Source organism: Cupressus sempervirens, chromosome 11, assembly GCF_028749045.1.
Source record: "Cupressus sempervirens isolate cs-2001-9-10 chromosome 11, ASM2874904v1, whole genome shotgun sequence".
NCBI lineage: Eukaryota > Viridiplantae > Streptophyta > Pinopsida > Cupressales > Cupressaceae > Cupressus > Cupressus sempervirens.
This window is the reverse complement of record NC_143128.1, coordinates 686,207,146-686,224,131: the sequence shown is the minus strand read 5'-3', so window position 1 is coordinate 686,224,131 and position 16,986 is coordinate 686,207,146. Positions and strand designations below refer to the sequence as shown.

Below are 16,986 nucleotides of genomic sequence, written 5' to 3'. Positions count from 1 at the left end.
AGATGATGATGAAGGTTCCTTGGTTGATCCATTCTACTATGAGAAAATCAAATTACTAGATCTTCCTCCTATTGATTGGTCAATTTGGAAGTTAAAAAGCTTGAAAGAAAGAACTGCTTATGTCCTTAAAAGAATAAGAGATTGGGTTAGTAAAGTCAAAGCCAAAAATAGCTGTTGAATTCCAAAGTAGGGAGAGAAGAGGTAATCAAGGAGAATCATCTCAAATGGCATTAAAGGAAACTTCTGGTGAGAAAATTTAGCAATTAGATGCAAGTGTTCTAGATCAAGATGAAGATCTAAATCATCCAGCTAAGTTTATAGTAAAGAAAAGGAGGAAAAAGATGAAAATTAAATCTACTAGATCAAATTAGGAAGGGAATGAGCCTAATATGAAGGATCAAGGAACTCCCCAAGCTATTGAACCACACATTTCCATTACATCCTCTCATGATGTAGCAATCCCTCATTTGAGTCTCTCTCCTCCTTAGATATCATTAATAGACATCACACAGCTGGATAATCAATTATCCAATTCAAAAGATTTAATGATGATTTCTGAAAATATAATAGGTGACATGAAAGTTTCGGATACTACGCAATCATGGTTCTAGTCTAGTTTTCAAAAGAAGAAGAAAGTTGTTCAAATGATCTCGCCTCCATTTGATGTGATCTCTAGTTTCCTTCAGAAGCCTCCTAAGGTGAAAAGGACCAAAGTGATGTCCAGGTTAGCCGTTGATAAAACTTCAGGCAACCTATGCATAGAAATAGCCAAGCCCATAATTGAAAAGAGTTTTGATGAAGCATCCAAATCAAACTTCATTCTAGATAAGGTTGATCTTGGTCCATCTACTATAGAAAGAGATTTTCAAAATTTTGAAGTGACTGCTACCTAGATGTTACAAAGGGTGAAGAAAGAGAAAAGAACCAAGGAGCAACTCAAGGAACAAGTTCAGATGCTGGTATCTTATATCAATTCAATCATTGATTCCTCTAATGCCAAAGCAGTGGTTACTTCACTAGTTTTAGTAGGCCCTAATGGTATTTTAGATCATATTGTTGTTGAAAGAGTAAACAAACACAAGTCACATAGAATGATGATTGAAGCTTAGATAAACAGGATGATAGAAGATGCTTCAAAACTCATAACTAGAGTGAAGGAAATATATGGAAAAGCCATTGAATAGATACATGAAATTTCTAAAGAGCTAGAAAGAAGCAAGGAACAAAAATTCACCTGGCAAAAAGTAGCTGATGAATTAAAAGAAATGGCCAAGTTAGATACAAGTATCCTACTTCTTGAGAAGATTATTGTTGATCCAAGTGAGAACCAAACACATATCTGGAGTAAAAGTGTTGGTTGGAAAATGATAAATATCAGCAAAGGGATCACTACGTTTGAAAAACTAATAGCTTCTTGGGAGTAGCTAAAAACAAAAGCCACAGATGAATGAGTCTCTACTATCACAGGTGGGGCAGTAGTAAATGATCTTTAGCATATAGATTTCCAGTTTCTTCTTGATTCCTTTAGTATCCAAATTCATTCAAAAATAGAGAATCATGTATCAGATGCTGCAATTATGATGAAGCTCAGCCTAGTTGCAATCACTCTAGGAGATTGTAACATTTTAGCCTATCGACAAGAGTCAGAAGAAATTTAGGATAGTTACTTCATAGCTAAACTCAGGATGGAGAATGTGTTCATCCCAAATTATGAATCAATGATTATCATCCTCGATGCTTACAAGGCTTTTTAGGATAAGTCAATTGTATCGAGTAGATAGAGTTAGTAGCTAGAAGACCAGTAATTGGATATGTATACATCCTTAGAAATTCTAGCTAAATGTTTTGTTTTAAAAATTTGTCCTTCTATAGGTTAATTTTATTGAGGTTAATTAACCTCTCCAAAATTACATACTTTGGAGGTGGTTATTAACCACAAAGAGGTAGTTATTAACATCTATGTCTATATAAGGACTCTTTTTGTCTTTGTAAAGGGACTTTTTTGGCTTTAGAATAAGCGAACACTATGCTGAAATTTTGATCAAGAGATAAATTTTGAAAAGTATGTACAGTTTTTGTCTCTGAAATAAAAAATCTCTATTATGTTCTTGGTACAAGGAAATGAAATGAGATGATCTTTTGGTTTCTTGTTATAAAATCAACTATTGATTCTTTTTTAGTGAACATTCTCATGGTATTGTGCGAATGTTTATGAATGATGACTTTGCATGGTAATACTAGTCCTTTTCAAGCATAGTTCTTGATCACCTTTGTTATCATTCTTATTTACTTAAGAAAGTTGTGATGTCATACGATACGTTTATCCTGAACTACTTTCTCTCAATCTTTAAAGTTTTAGATTATTTATTCGAAAAACCCTTTAAAAATCATATCATACGAGGGAGCTGCCCCTCTAAATGCAAAGGAAGGCTAGACATCAATGGCCTATCCAACTGTTATGAATGGTTTGCCACATACACTCCATTGGGCAATTTATATAGTGACAAATCTGTTTACCAACAAGCCTACCATTTTTCAAAGCCTCAGCAATGTTAATCATTTCCTTGTGACCACTGATGTAGTTAGGGAATCGAGAATGGCCATCCTTGCAGTCCAACTAGTGTCACACAAGGAGAATGTGTCATTTGAGCACGTTCTAGTCTCCATGGGTACGGGTTGTGTACGCCACTTCATCTCTCTTTCATGTTGTGGAGAAGCATCTCGGTGAAGAAGCCCAACAATTTTTTGATCTTGCACTGTGATTTTTGGCACATGCTGAAGAAACTTGACTGACGTTGGTCGGTGATTTCTTTTGATGGGCGATCTCCACCTTTGACATACATTCCTTCCTAACTCACAAACACACACAAGTCACCTATAAGAGAGGTGGTGCCATCAAATTCCAAGGTTTCAGATAGTAAGTCCCAAGCACAACAAAGTGTCAAGAAACCCAAGTCATCAAAGTGTAAGGTAAGCCTAGAATAAAAATATTATTAGGAAAATAAGAAGAAGATTAAGGGTCAAAACTCTTCAATCTCATCATCCTCTAGCTTGGAAGATGAAGTAGAATTGTTTGAGCATGATACAAAAGAAGAAAAGGAAAAACAATCACTCAAAGAGAAGATTGACAAAATGAAAGGAAACATAGGAGAGATAAACTCAAAGGAGTTGAAGAAATATTTCAAATTGGTTCATTAACATGAAATCCTTTTGCAAGAAATAAAGAGACATGAGCAAGCATGGACATTGGTTAAAACCAAATATTTGATTATGGATTTAGCTACAAATTTCACCCATGAATCTAGTACTAATATGATAAGTCGACTTAATAAAATAGTTGACAACATTGAAGGACAGGCTGAGGACATTGAGAAGGTAGTAGTGAAGAAATTTGAAGGAAGACAGATGGAAAATCTCATGAATCTTCTTGACCTAAGAAAGGTATCACTATCACAAGCCAAAGAAACAATGGTTGAAGCAGTAAAGGAAATCACGCCAATACCGCAAAAAACATCAAATCCATCTATATTTATGCTTAGCTTGGATAAAATCATGAAGGAATCTCAACAAGATCTTAATAAAATGTAAAGCACATATGACATTGTGACTAGTTAAACAATGGAACTCACAATAAAGATTCAAGAGATTATCCATCTATGAAAATGAGAAGAGAACACTCAAGCTCTTAGAAGTCAAATCTTTCCTATAACCCCTTGTAGGAATTATTAAAGAAAAAATAAAGAATGTTGAGATATAAATTTCCAAGGAAATAATTAGCACATTGAATGGGTTGAAGAACATCTGACAAACATTTTAAGTGGGATAAATTCTCCCAAGTATCTCCAAGAGTCATAGAAGGCACAACCTAAAAGTGCTTGATCATGTTACAAAGGGATCCTCACCAATTTGTGACCATTGTGTTAATACATTTTTTCATGGATTACAAAAAAGAGGAGATTAAGAGGAGAAGGATGAGGAAAGGAAGCATCCAAATAAGACTAGGGGAGTACACAAACATAAGTGATGGCTTATATAGAATGAAGGGAATACACAAACTAGATAAGGGGAAAATACAAAGAGGAGAACACAAGTATCATAGAAAGGGGGAGAAGAGATCAAGAATGAAATGTGATGACAAGGATGCAAATTCATGCAGAAAATAAACAAGACAAAGAAGACTATGTTGAGGGGCAGTCCCATCAAATTTTTGAATAGGTCCACACTGGTATAAGAGTCTTCTACTGAAATAGTTCAAGGAATAAAAGAGGGAAAGGCATAAAGGCCAGGGACACTTGGAGATTTTTTCATCAATGCTAGAGGGGAAATTTTTAGACTTATAAATCAAATTGGCATGAAGATTGGTGATGCATATCACTTGGCATCTCATGGTGTTGTTATTGATTAGAAATTGGTGAATAAAGGAAGATGGGGATGCAAATACCAAATGACAATCGATAAACACTTACATCGGTCAAAATATGGGGAGAGTTAAAGATAGGTAGTAAAAACAAAAGGTGAGTTAAACAAAAATAAGAAGTGAGAAAGGAATTTGAGTCATCATTGATGTGATATTGGAGAGGAATATTTAAACAACTTGATTTGATGAGGCATATGATTTGAGTGCTCTCAAATGTGATGGTCAAGAGCTACAAATAGGCTAACTGGGAAATTAGCAGGCCTACCAGTCTGGATCCCTACTCATAGGTGGCATGGGTAATTTAGGACTAGTTTGCAAGCATCATTCTAAGCAAGATTGTTTGAAAAGAGTTTTAGCACCCATATGGTAGGAAGTGTAAACAAATTATACACTTAATTTTTGTGTTCTTGTTTTTCATTTTGTGCAAGGAAGAAGGATTTTAAAAAGTTTCAAAAAGAGAGTTGAACAATAGACTAGTGAATAGAGTTAGAAAAGAATATGCAAGAGAAAAAGGTGTTACAATAGTGATCATAGGGAAAGCCAATATAGACAGGGAGATCTAGAGATATTCATGGTATACCCAAGAGATCTACAAGACAAGGTGTGCCACCTATTAAATATACCATTTTGTTTTATCTTACCATTACAATCATCTTGTAAGCTCTTAACTGGGCATGCTTCATTAGAAAAGGATTTTGTAAATCTTCTAACAAAGTACCTCCTATATGTTGGGTTAAGGTGACTCAACCTTATGATGCTTTATTGGATTTTTATTTATACATTTTTGGAAGATGCTAAATGAGATCAAATCTTCCACAATGATAGACTTTGGAACAAAAAGTCTATTTTTTGGGCTTTATTTTCCTTGCTTTATTTTTTATGCAAGAGTTGTCATAAAGGAAGTTTCTAAATAATTTGTAATTACATTGAATGTAGATGCTTTAAAAATTATTTCCTTTTGTATGAAAAACTCTAAAATATAATGAGTTACTGAAGAGATGTAAGAGAGAGAAGAGAAGTTCTTTGCATAAGGTTAAGTTGCTAGATTTTCTCTAGGATGGAGAAAATTTAAATCTCTACATGAAGGTTGAAAATTTATTATAACTCTTTGTTGAATATCACATTAGCTTGATGGTTTGGAGGGTGGGGTTTTTACCTAGAAAGGATTTCCCCATGTATACATGTGTTTTCTATAATATCTCATTCTTCTAGTTTTATGATTGCTGAATCCAATTTAGATTGAGAAATCCATGTAACATCTTCAACTAGTCTATTCTTCCACTTCACTAAATATTCATCATAATCTTTCCTCTTGTTCTTTTACCAATTCCCTAATCTAATATCTATTCAACCTCTTCAATATTCTTCTTAGAATAATCATTTGATACAAAAACTTCATCATCAGACTCATGATACTCATATAAATCAGCAACATTGAATGTAGGAGATATATCTATGCCATCACGTAACTCAACTTCATAAGCATTACTATTATCAAACTTCATCAAAATATTACAAGGTCCAAATTTCTTCATTCTCAGCTTACTATATGTTCCAAAAGGAAATCTACCTTGTTTCAAATGATCCATCACCTCATCACCAACTTCAAATAAATGATGTCTCTTAGATCTATCTACATTCTCCTTATACTTCTTATTACTTTTTTCGAACTTCAACTTAACTTCCTCATGCAAAGACTTCATAAAACCATAAAAATTTTCCCCTTCAACACTTCTCTTCTCTTGTAGCGTCCACCCATAGTTTGTTTTCTCATTATATTTACCAAACTCTTTTTATGCCTATTTCATGGATGTGTAAGTTTCAAGGATATTATTTCATAACTTGGACTAGAGATATATTAATGATGATTACCTAGTTGACTATATCTCATGTGTTGTTTAATGATTATGGTTACTAGTGCATTAATGATGCTTTAATGATTCATAGTTAATAAATGTGATTTCTTTCATAGCAATGTCAAATGATGTTTTAATGATGATTACTTCATATTCATAACAATGTATTATTTTATTTGAGCATTTGATGTTTGACTTATAATTATTATGATACTTACCTTATACTTGCATGTGTATGGTGTTTGTCTATTTTATCTTTTTGTTTGTCATTTTTGATGTGGTTAAAGGAGGGATTTGTAGTCACATACTAGTCAAAATCTATACAATGTACCACTCCCTACCATTACTTGTTTAGTTTAGATATATTTATATATATGTACATGCTCATCATTTATGAAAAATGTAGGTACTAGGCATCAACTTTCTTGAATTGTCAGGATGAGCATGCCCTTTTACAATAACTCAATGGTAAGAATGGGGAGATAATGTTCAGATTCCAATCCAAACCATAGTCTAAATACTTGTCTTGCAAGGAGGACTCGTAATTGACTTTCCCTACTTTTAAAAATCCATGATGTTATATTTGTCTATGTTGATTGATTTTGAGCTTTGGTCTATTTTGGTAATGTTGCTTTTATGTAGATTTTGCTATGTGATTTATTAGGTAAATGATTTAATTATAATATTTTAATTAATCATATAATATTGAGAATTATTAAATATTATTAAAGTATGACAATATTTAATTGATTAAAAAATTAATTAAATATGTGCTTTAATTTAAAGGTATTAATCTAAATTTAGAAGTCTAAATTTAAAAAATTGGTTAAAGAGAAATTAGAATACGATGATTTTTATTTAATGATAAATTAATTAAATATGTTCTTTAGTTTAAAAGTTTAATTAGAGAAGTTGGACAAAGAGATAATTAAAATATTAAATATTAAATATTGTTTTATTATAATTATTTATTTAATAATAATTAAATTAGAGTTGCATTTAAACAATGTACTTTGATTATTATCATTAATTTAAATAATAAACTATGTTTTAATTAGTGCTTGCACTAATTAATAATACTAATCAATAAACTAGAGGAAAATAAAATATAAAAGAATGAAATTTACAGATAAAGTTATAGCTCTAATTGTGGCATAGTTATATTTATTTAATTTAATGATAATTATTTAGGCATTTGATTTTAGTAATAAATTCTAAATAATTTTATTAATTAAATTAATAAATATATTTAAAAAAATTTCTTTGAAAATTAATTAAAGAGATAAAGTTAATTATTTAAGTTAAGATATTTTGTAATTAAATATCTAAAATAGTTGTGCATGAAAAGGTAAAAGGTAATAAAGTAATAAACTATAATTTATCAGTGAGTTCCCTTTCGTGAATGCATAATTAGTGCCCAAATTTAGGGGCGAACTCTTTATCAGAGATCTAGTGCTCATTTTACAGTGACACAAGTTTTGGGGAACAAAATTAAGAACTGGATCAAAAGAATTGTTGAAAGTTTGAAAGGGTTTTAATTTGCATGCATTCACAGATTGTCTTAAATTTTAGCTATGGTTTTGAGGTAGGCTTTGAAAATTCATTGTAGAATTTTATTGAACGATCTATCTACTCCATGTCTTCCTGGGTTTTGCATATTGCTTATTAATTTACTGTAGTGATTGTTGAATAAGGAATTATGTTGTAGATTTTGAAAAAGAAAAACTTATTAATCAAGAAAACTTGACTAAGGAAAATTATAGAAAAACTATAGAAAAATATTATAACTGTGTTCTTTTATACCCCTTTAGATAATATAAGGAATATTTGATTATGCAAATTATGAAGAAAACAATAAATTGATTAGTTATGATTTCAACTTTATATTTGTCATTAGAACTATGTGATTATCATGAAATTTTTTAATATAGATAAATATTATTCTTATATCTAAAATAATTTATTTACAAAATTTATTGAAAAAAGAAAAAAAGATTAATTGAGAGGAAAACATGTTGTAACTAAACTTATACATGCATGTGAAAATAAATATGCTAAAAATAGAAAACTAAGTATAAAATGGTTGCATTATTTGAGAGGTCAAAGACATGTGAAAATACTAATTGTATACATATTTTTATTTTATAAAAATATAATATAATTTTTATATTTATTTATTTTAAAATAATAATAATAATTTATTAATTTCTAAAATTAAATAAATATTATACATTTAATTATAAAGTAAATGTTAGTATTAGTGATTCTTTAAGTATAATTAAAATTTTAGTTGCATATAAATAATTTTATATTTATTAATGCAAGAGGAAAGTTATCAAATAAATATATATAATTTTATTATATTTTAAGAGAAGTTGTGGTAGAGTTCACTTTGTAATCATTTAGTTAATAACTATTTGACTTTATGAGAGAAATTATAAATAATTAAATTAAATTTATAATTTTATCTCTATTTGCATTATGAATTAAAGAAAAAACAAGTATTAATATTGCACTTAAATAGAAGTCAAATTAATATTTTAGAAATGAAATTGATATTAGTATTTAAATATAATAATATACATTTATTTTATTAATTAAATCATTTATGATTTAAGATTATTTAAATTAATAACATGATAATATTGCATGATATTTTATATGCACAAAAAGATTGGACATTTAAATACTTATTGTTTTAAATAAGTATATTAGCATAACAATTTATATTAACATGTATATTCTTAATTTTTTTTTAAACATATCCTTATGACCCAAACTAAATAGGAGAAATTGTTGAAATTGAATCACGTGGCTAAAAACTATGTGTTTTCTGATATTCTATTTATAGTCTTGTGATGTTTATTTTCTTGATAGTTTTTCTTGTTGAGTTGTTTAGTTAGCCAAATTACGATGTGCACTAGAGGCATTTTTTGAGATTTCTTTTATGATTATTTGATTAGATGTCATGATGAACTTTATAATTTGAATTGAGATTTATGTTTTATGAGCTTTATGCTATTGAGCATTTATGAGAACTTGGGTTTCAAGAACCAATGTTATTTTTTAGGTTGCCTGTTAAGGAACCAAATTCAATCAATATTACTTTTGTGGTATGAGACACTATTGTGGTTTGTTATTTTTGAGAAGGTAGTATAGGTAAATATCTATGGGAGTGGCTTGCAATGGGGGTCGGGGCCCAAAGTGGTTGTAATTGATACTCTGGTTCTTCCTTTTGATCATAGGAGTGTGAGACAATGTCTCCTCATTGTGAACCAGTGTTAACTTTTGTATTTGTTTACTGTCTATATCTAATAATAATAAAATCTTGCCTAGCCCTTTTCCTTGAGATACATTAAACATATAAGCTAGAGATTTTTATTTGTCCATGCCTTGAGTGCTTGTATAGACTAAGGATGAGATGGAGATGATACCTTGAGAGGTATGACTAGTATTCTTGTCTTCATGAGAGGGTATTTTGGTTTTACATAGAGTCACCAAGGGGTTGGGGTCTTGAGAGACTGCCAGAGTAATCTTAGAGTTAGCTTATGTGATGACACTCCATAGTATGTAGCCTGAGTCTCCTTCATAGTTTTTTTAATATTTGCATCTACTAGTGTACTTGTTGGATATTACTTTTGATGATGCATTTATTGTGAGTTGCTACTCATTTATTGGATATTATTTATTGTTGATAGTTGAATTTTATTAATGAATGATCAATTATTCATTGGTGGTGTTTTTATTGTTGGAGTTAGTGATTGGTGGTTTACTTTTATTGATGATAGTTGTTATCTGTTGGTCATTGTGCTTGTGACACTTGACATTGATTTCGAGGTGGTTGTAAATTTTTGGTCTACATATCTAGATGTTGACTTCACTTATGGTGTTGGTATTGGATGAGTATTATTTCTATTTTGATGATCTCTTCTTCTTGAATAATATATATTACCTTTGAGGTAGTTTTGGCTATCAAGATTCCTTGCCTAGGATTATTTTATGATTTGATTATATATGTGTGGATCTTACATTATCTCTCCTACATGATGGGAGTGGGACCCTGATTAGGTGACCATGTGGTTGGGAGGTAGTGTATTTTTACCATTTGGGCCCCCCTTAGATTGACAGATTTTGGATGCTCTTTGATACAGCCATACCACTATCATTGGGCCAAGATTGAGAGTACCTAGATTATGCTCCTCCATTGGATTATCGGATGTCACGGCTATCCCCCATAGTATTATTTTGGCCGAGTTCGGTGCTCACCCATTCAGACTTGTAGCCATTTTTGACTTGATCTGGTTTCTCCACCGTCTTTGTGGCTTTTCTGACTCGAAGGAAGGCCAACACATATACCATCATTTAGCATACTACTCTTCAGTTGCTATTGCTGACTTTGATCTTGCCACTAGAGCCCGCGGTTGGTATGCTCAGGCTACTATCCTACTGAGTTCAGTGGGGATTGACATTGATCATCTTCCTCCCTACCAGTTTTCATTAGATGCCCTTGCTCATCTACTCCCTTCTCGACAGGAGTTGAACGGGCATGTCATACTTGACATTTATAGGAAGTATATCACACGGACCTGGGTGGATCCTCTAGGGGGACTATGTCCAAGGATGGCTTTCTACGCTGAGCACTTCTTAGTCATTTGAGATGAGATTATTGTATGCCCTAAGTACTTACATAGATACTGGACTCACGCCCTGCATATCTCCTTTGGCTCCTTTAGGGTGGGCTCGCACAAACTCTGAATTTAGGTCGATCACCATATTGCTAGAGAGGATCAGGTGTGTACACTTCGTACCTTAGTAGAGGTTGAATCTGAGATTTATTTTCTTTTCACATGCCCCATATACTACGAGATTAGAGGGAGATTTTATTGTCTGTTTAGAGATTGCAGATCCCTCTCAAATTTTTCTAGGTATACTGATCAGTGTTACATTGCACTCTATCTTCATGAGTCCTTACAGCTTCATGACCATACTTTAAAACTTTCATTTCGCAGGAGTCAGACCCAGGCACAGCTTATTATGACCTTCTTCTCGCCCTTAACTCTAGCTCAGGGTGTGAAGCGATAGTACAGTTTCCCTAGCATAGGCTGTTCCAGATTGGTGAGACCTTGTAGGGGACCTTTTTGCCAGCCACACTCCTCTCATAGCGCTCAGCTTCATTACAAGGCTTCTGGTAGCCACACAAATCAATCACTATTGGACTTTTTCCCTGTGAAGACAGATACCTAATCTTTTCTTTGATGTTTCCTGCTTTCTTCTTCTTTTGTTGTGCTTGTTCTTTTTTGGACACCGTTTGGTGCTCTGTTTGTCTTCTTTTTCCTTGTTGTAAGCTTCTAGTCCCATAGACCCATGTTGTGGTCTTTTGTTGGACATTAATAAATTTATCTTATCTTATCTTATCTTGAAGACTTCTATTCATTTGATGTATCTATGTATCATGTGACTTGAGATCCTACAGGATATTGTATTGTATATTGATGTACTTGTATCTATTTTCACATACCTTGTGACATGTGCAGTGGATGTTTTTGATTAAGTAAAATAAGTTTTGAAGGGTGCCTAAAACCTTGTACAAGTCTAAAAATTTTAATAAGTACAGAAGTAAAAGTACAATAGACAAATGAGAAATTGGTCACCCCCCAAACAAAGGGTAACCAAGGTGATAGAAAAGCCTATCACTAGCCAAAAACAAAGACCTAGCTAGAGGGTAAAAGATTGAACTAAGAGCCAGAGACTACAATGGAGCTTATGATTTGCCTTTTGATTTAGATCCTCCCTTGCATGATCAGAGGTTCATTTCTAAAGAAGGAGTAGATGGCTTAGTTTTCTCCCTTTTTACCATAGTCCGACCATCCTCCACCTTAGCTGCCTCAACAATCCAATCCCTAAAAGGAACTGAACAATGGAACCTAGTGGAATTAGAAGAAACAACAATCTCCATAGGAGAGCCCAGAACCAACTGGCCCCCAACAAGACTAGGAGGAACATCCGATATAGGTGCAAGGGTAGGAGAGGGAACAAGGTCCTGGCCCTCGACAGGACTAGGAGGAGCATCTGATATAGGAACAAGGGCAAGAGAAGGAACATGGTCCTAACCAGGAGTCTAGACTTCCTCCATTAACACCGGCACCAAATGATCATCTATAGGGGAATCATCCACAGGGTCATCCACTAGATCTAGAGGTGCATCCATGGACTTAAGCATCATATAGTGCTTAGAAGAGGCCCCTAACCACCAGGAAGGTGGTCACCTTGATTTAGTCTTCACAGTAGCATAGTGAGTAGCAATGTGACCTGTCTTATGACATTTTCTACAGCAAAAAGGGATACCTTCATAATCCAATATTTGGGTCCAAGAGCCCCTCAATGATTCCAAACAAACCTTCTCTGGAAGGCCCTTTGACATATCCATCTCTACAAGAATTCGTACACACATCGAATGAAAAATATCTAAATTGTCTGAGTCCACATATAAAAAATCATTGATAGCATCCCCAATAGCTTTGTAAATAGAATCTAACTAGAGATGCATCAAGAGATTCAAAATTCAAACCCAAATAGGAACCCTATTAAATGATTTTGTAAGCAAATCAAAATTCATATGCCACACTTTGGCCATAAGTGGATATCTGTCCAACTATGAAAAACTATTATCACACAAAATAGTCTTCTTATCTTTAGCATTTTTAAACTTTACTATGAAAAATTCTTTAGCAATCAGAAAGATGTGGACATCACAATCTAAAATTGGTTCCCAATGCTTGGTGATCCAAGCATGAAGATTAGCAAGAGAGGACCAAAAACATCGAAAGCAAAAAATAATAGCAAAGCTAGAGAGCTCTTTTGTCATACTGTAAATATCATCAATTGTATCTAGGTCTAAAAATACCCTTATAGGGTTTGGTACACTTATAGGGGAAACTTTACGGGTACAAGAAGGCCCAACATGAGCAACTTGAACAACACCATGAAGACTCACTTCGAATGCAACCACATTGGCATAAGAGGTAGCCCTACCCCCTGAAGGCATAGGAGAAGCTGACCTAGATCTAGCTGAAATGGGGGTAGAAGGCATAATACCAACAACCAATGACCCTAGCATATATCAAATAGTGAGAGAGCACATGCTATAAATGTGAATAGTCAGATTCCCAATGTGTTCCAAAAATCTGGCTCAATAATGAGAAAAGGAAAAATCAGTGGCTAGGGCACCATGATAGCAGACAACAAGGGTACTCAACAAACACTAGCACCTCCAACCCCTACACATAGCAACTAGGATCGAGCATGAGCAGGAGCATGAGTAGGGGCTCAGGCACGAGCATGGAGCCTGCAACCATGGCTAGGGCAATGAATGAGTGTAACAAATAGGTTTAATTACATGTACAATGGATTTTATTCACTAGATGTGCTTTCATATTATTACTTGTACTTATGCATTTGCTTATATGAATATGTATGTGTTTAATCATTTTATGATTATGGACATTGTAATTGAGACTTAAACTTATTAATAAAACTTTCTTAAATGTGAGTCAACATGAAGAAACCTTTGAGGAGTTGAAACTATATGTGTAACTAATCACGTGCTCTTGACATGTATGTATATATTACTTCCATGTTATTATTACTTTGATATTGTTTAAATTTTTTTAAAAATAGTTTTGTAAATTTTGTAACATAGTAGGTTTATTTCTTTTGGGTTCGCGAGCATGGCATTACATCTCTTCACAAACAACATCCCTCAAATTTGATATTATTCTGGATGCATTCCATTAACACTCTCAAAAATTATTTTTCTTGTACTCATATTCAAAAAAATATTATATTCAAACTCAATTTGTGTCAATATCATATCCTAATTACTTAGTTTATCTCTAACTAAACATTTCAATAAATTACAAAAGCTTTTATTGACAACGTCTGCCTATCTATCAATCTATGGATGGAATGTAAAACTAAACTTCAACTCAATACCCATCTTCTTCCATAGAATCCTCCAAAAATAACCAACAAACTTATTATCTCTATGAGAAATAATACTTTTTGGTAATCCAAGAAATCTAGCAATCTCTTTGAAGAAAATATCAACATTATCAACAATATGCCATTGTTGAAAATCTATCTACAATAATAAATATGGAATCATACCCTCTTGTTGCCTTAGGTATTTCAAGAACAAAATCCATATTGATGTCACTCCAATGTTTCTCAAGAACATAAATAGGTTTATACAATCTAGTATTTTACTTTACTACTTTTGTAACTTGATAATTTCTATAACACCTTACAAAATTTTAAACATCCTTATATATATGTAGCCAATAATAGTTCTCCTTCAAGAAACTCAATATCTTAACAATTCTAAAATGTCCAACCAATCCACCATAATGCTTTTCCTTAATCCAATTAACTCTCATAAAACTCCTTAGTATACACAACTAAATTCATAACATACCTTCTTAATTGAAATATTCATCAAACTTACTCATTTGACTTGATATATTTGTCTCTCTACACTCTTTCCATGCCTCTAAAAAATTAGGGTCAGTATCATACAATCATTTATTTCATCAAAACCAAGAACTTCAACCTTCATCTCGATAAAAAAAGAACATCTTTTTCTCACTACATCAACAACTTGGAACTCCACTCTTATGCTTTATCACAAATGTGAAACCCTGCAAGCATTCAACCCACTTCATATATCTCTGATTCAACTTATGCTGACTTCTCAAATACTATAAAGCTTTATGATTAGTGTACAACACAAACTCCTTAGGAATAAAATAATGTTTCCATTTATTTGAGGCTTGAACAATATCATAAAACTCTTGATCATACATGGAATACTTCCTTTTAGCATCATTCAACTTCTCACTAAAGAAAGAAATAGGTTCAAATTTTTGACTCAACACAACTCCTATTGCACTACCACATGCATCACATTCAACTTGAAATACCTTATTGAAATCAGGAAAAGCTAAGATAGGTAACTAAACAACCTTTTGTTTCAAAGTCTCAAAACCCTTATCAAACCCATGTGTCCACTTAAAATCCTTTCTATCTCCCCTCATTGTCTCGATCATAGCATTACTAGCAAAAGTAAAATTCTAAACTGACTTTCTGTAGAAACTAACCAAACCATGAAATCACTTACCTCAACCACATTCTTAGGTGTAGTCCATTCTAAAATTTCTTTAACCTTCTGAACATCCATTCTAAAACCATCACCTAAAATCCAAAACCTAAAATGTACAAGTTCCTCTTGCATAAATGAACACTTTTAAAAATTAATCTCCAACTTCTCCTCTTTCAATCTTTGCAATACTTGTCTAACATGCTCAAGATTTTCTTCCTTAGTCTTACTAAATATCAAAATATTATCTGAATAAACAAGCACAAATTTACCCTAAAATCTCTTGAGAACTTCATTCATCCACCTTATAAAAGTACTAGGTGCATTAGTCAAACTAAAAGGCATAACTAACCATTCATACAAACCATCTTTTGTCTTGACACCATTTGGATTAAGAGATTGTGTTTTGATAGTAGTTTTGATGCACACAAGATTACTATTTGTAGTGATAGCTAGAGTGCCATCTATTTAGCAAATAATGCTATTTACATGCAAATATTTAATGCACATTAATGTACAATATTATTATTTTCATGACATAGTGGAAGATGGAAAGGTGAAGTTGAAAAACGTTGCTACTTTGGAGAATGTAACAGATGAATTGACAAAGCTAGTGAGCACTAAGAAGTTTAGATGGTGTTTTGGTTCTATGGGCTTTGGGGCCAATGATGCGATATTGTAACTCTTGTAAGGTCTTTGTCAAGTGGAAGATTGTTAGGAGAAGGCGAATCAACCTTACCATGATTTACTATTTTATTTATTTATTCTTTTTCAAGAAATTTCTAAATGAAGAAGAAATCTTCCACAAGGATGCTCTTAGAGAAGAAAATAAACAATTTTTCTTTTTCTCTCATTTATTCTCTTTGCTTTTCTTTTAAGACAAGTGTTTTGCATAAATGAACTTTCTAAAATAATTTGTAGACTGCTAAATGCGGATGCTTTAGAAACTATTTCCTTTTATATGAAAATTATCTAAGTAAAGGCATTCTTGTAGAGAATTATGAGACAGAGAAAAGAAGTTGGATTGAGATATCTAGATGATTACTCTTAGAGAGTTATGACTCTAGATCTCGTAATGTAACTTCGTTGCTAATAATACAAATGAGTCAAACTTCAGAGTGGTGGGTTTTTTTGGAAAGGGTTTCCCATGTATATTTGCTATTATGTGTTTATGTCTATAACTGATTTTCTGTATAATTCTATTCAGCTTGCAATAGTTTAAAGTTTTTTGAGATAAATTTCAGCATCATCTCTCTTGTTATATTAACATTTGGAAGTGTTTCTACACTTTGGCTTCCTTCCAATTGACTCCTATAAAAATTGAGAACAACCAATTCAACAATCTTAACGATAAATTTTCCTTGTTATAATACATAATTATATGAACTTATCAACAATCTAAACAATAAATTTATCTTGCTATAATGCATAATTATATAAACTTATTTTATTTTCTTCAAAGTGTTTATTTACATCAATGTGTATTGCTATTTTTACAATCTCAGATGTTTAAAATTCTCACATAAACTACTATATGATAATGTTTAAAACTGAAATAA

The 16,986-nt window shown here is 32.3% G+C and overlaps 1 long non-coding RNA gene across 3 annotated transcripts in view; it reads left to right on the top strand.

Moving 5' to 3' along the window:
* The window catches only part of LOC149531576 (uncharacterized), a 59,879-nt gene that overhangs the window by 25,774 nt on the left and 17,119 nt on the right, over window positions 1–16,986 (top strand). The window contains exon 3 of one of the 3 annotated variants that reach the window (XR_016358578.1): window positions 15,970–16,206. The exons of the other annotated variants lie outside the window; for them this stretch is intronic. This is a non-coding gene — a long non-coding RNA (uncharacterized LOC149531576). Of the gene's footprint in view, window positions 1–15,969; window positions 16,207–16,986 lie in introns of those variants that run through there. 3 annotated transcript variants of the gene reach the window in all.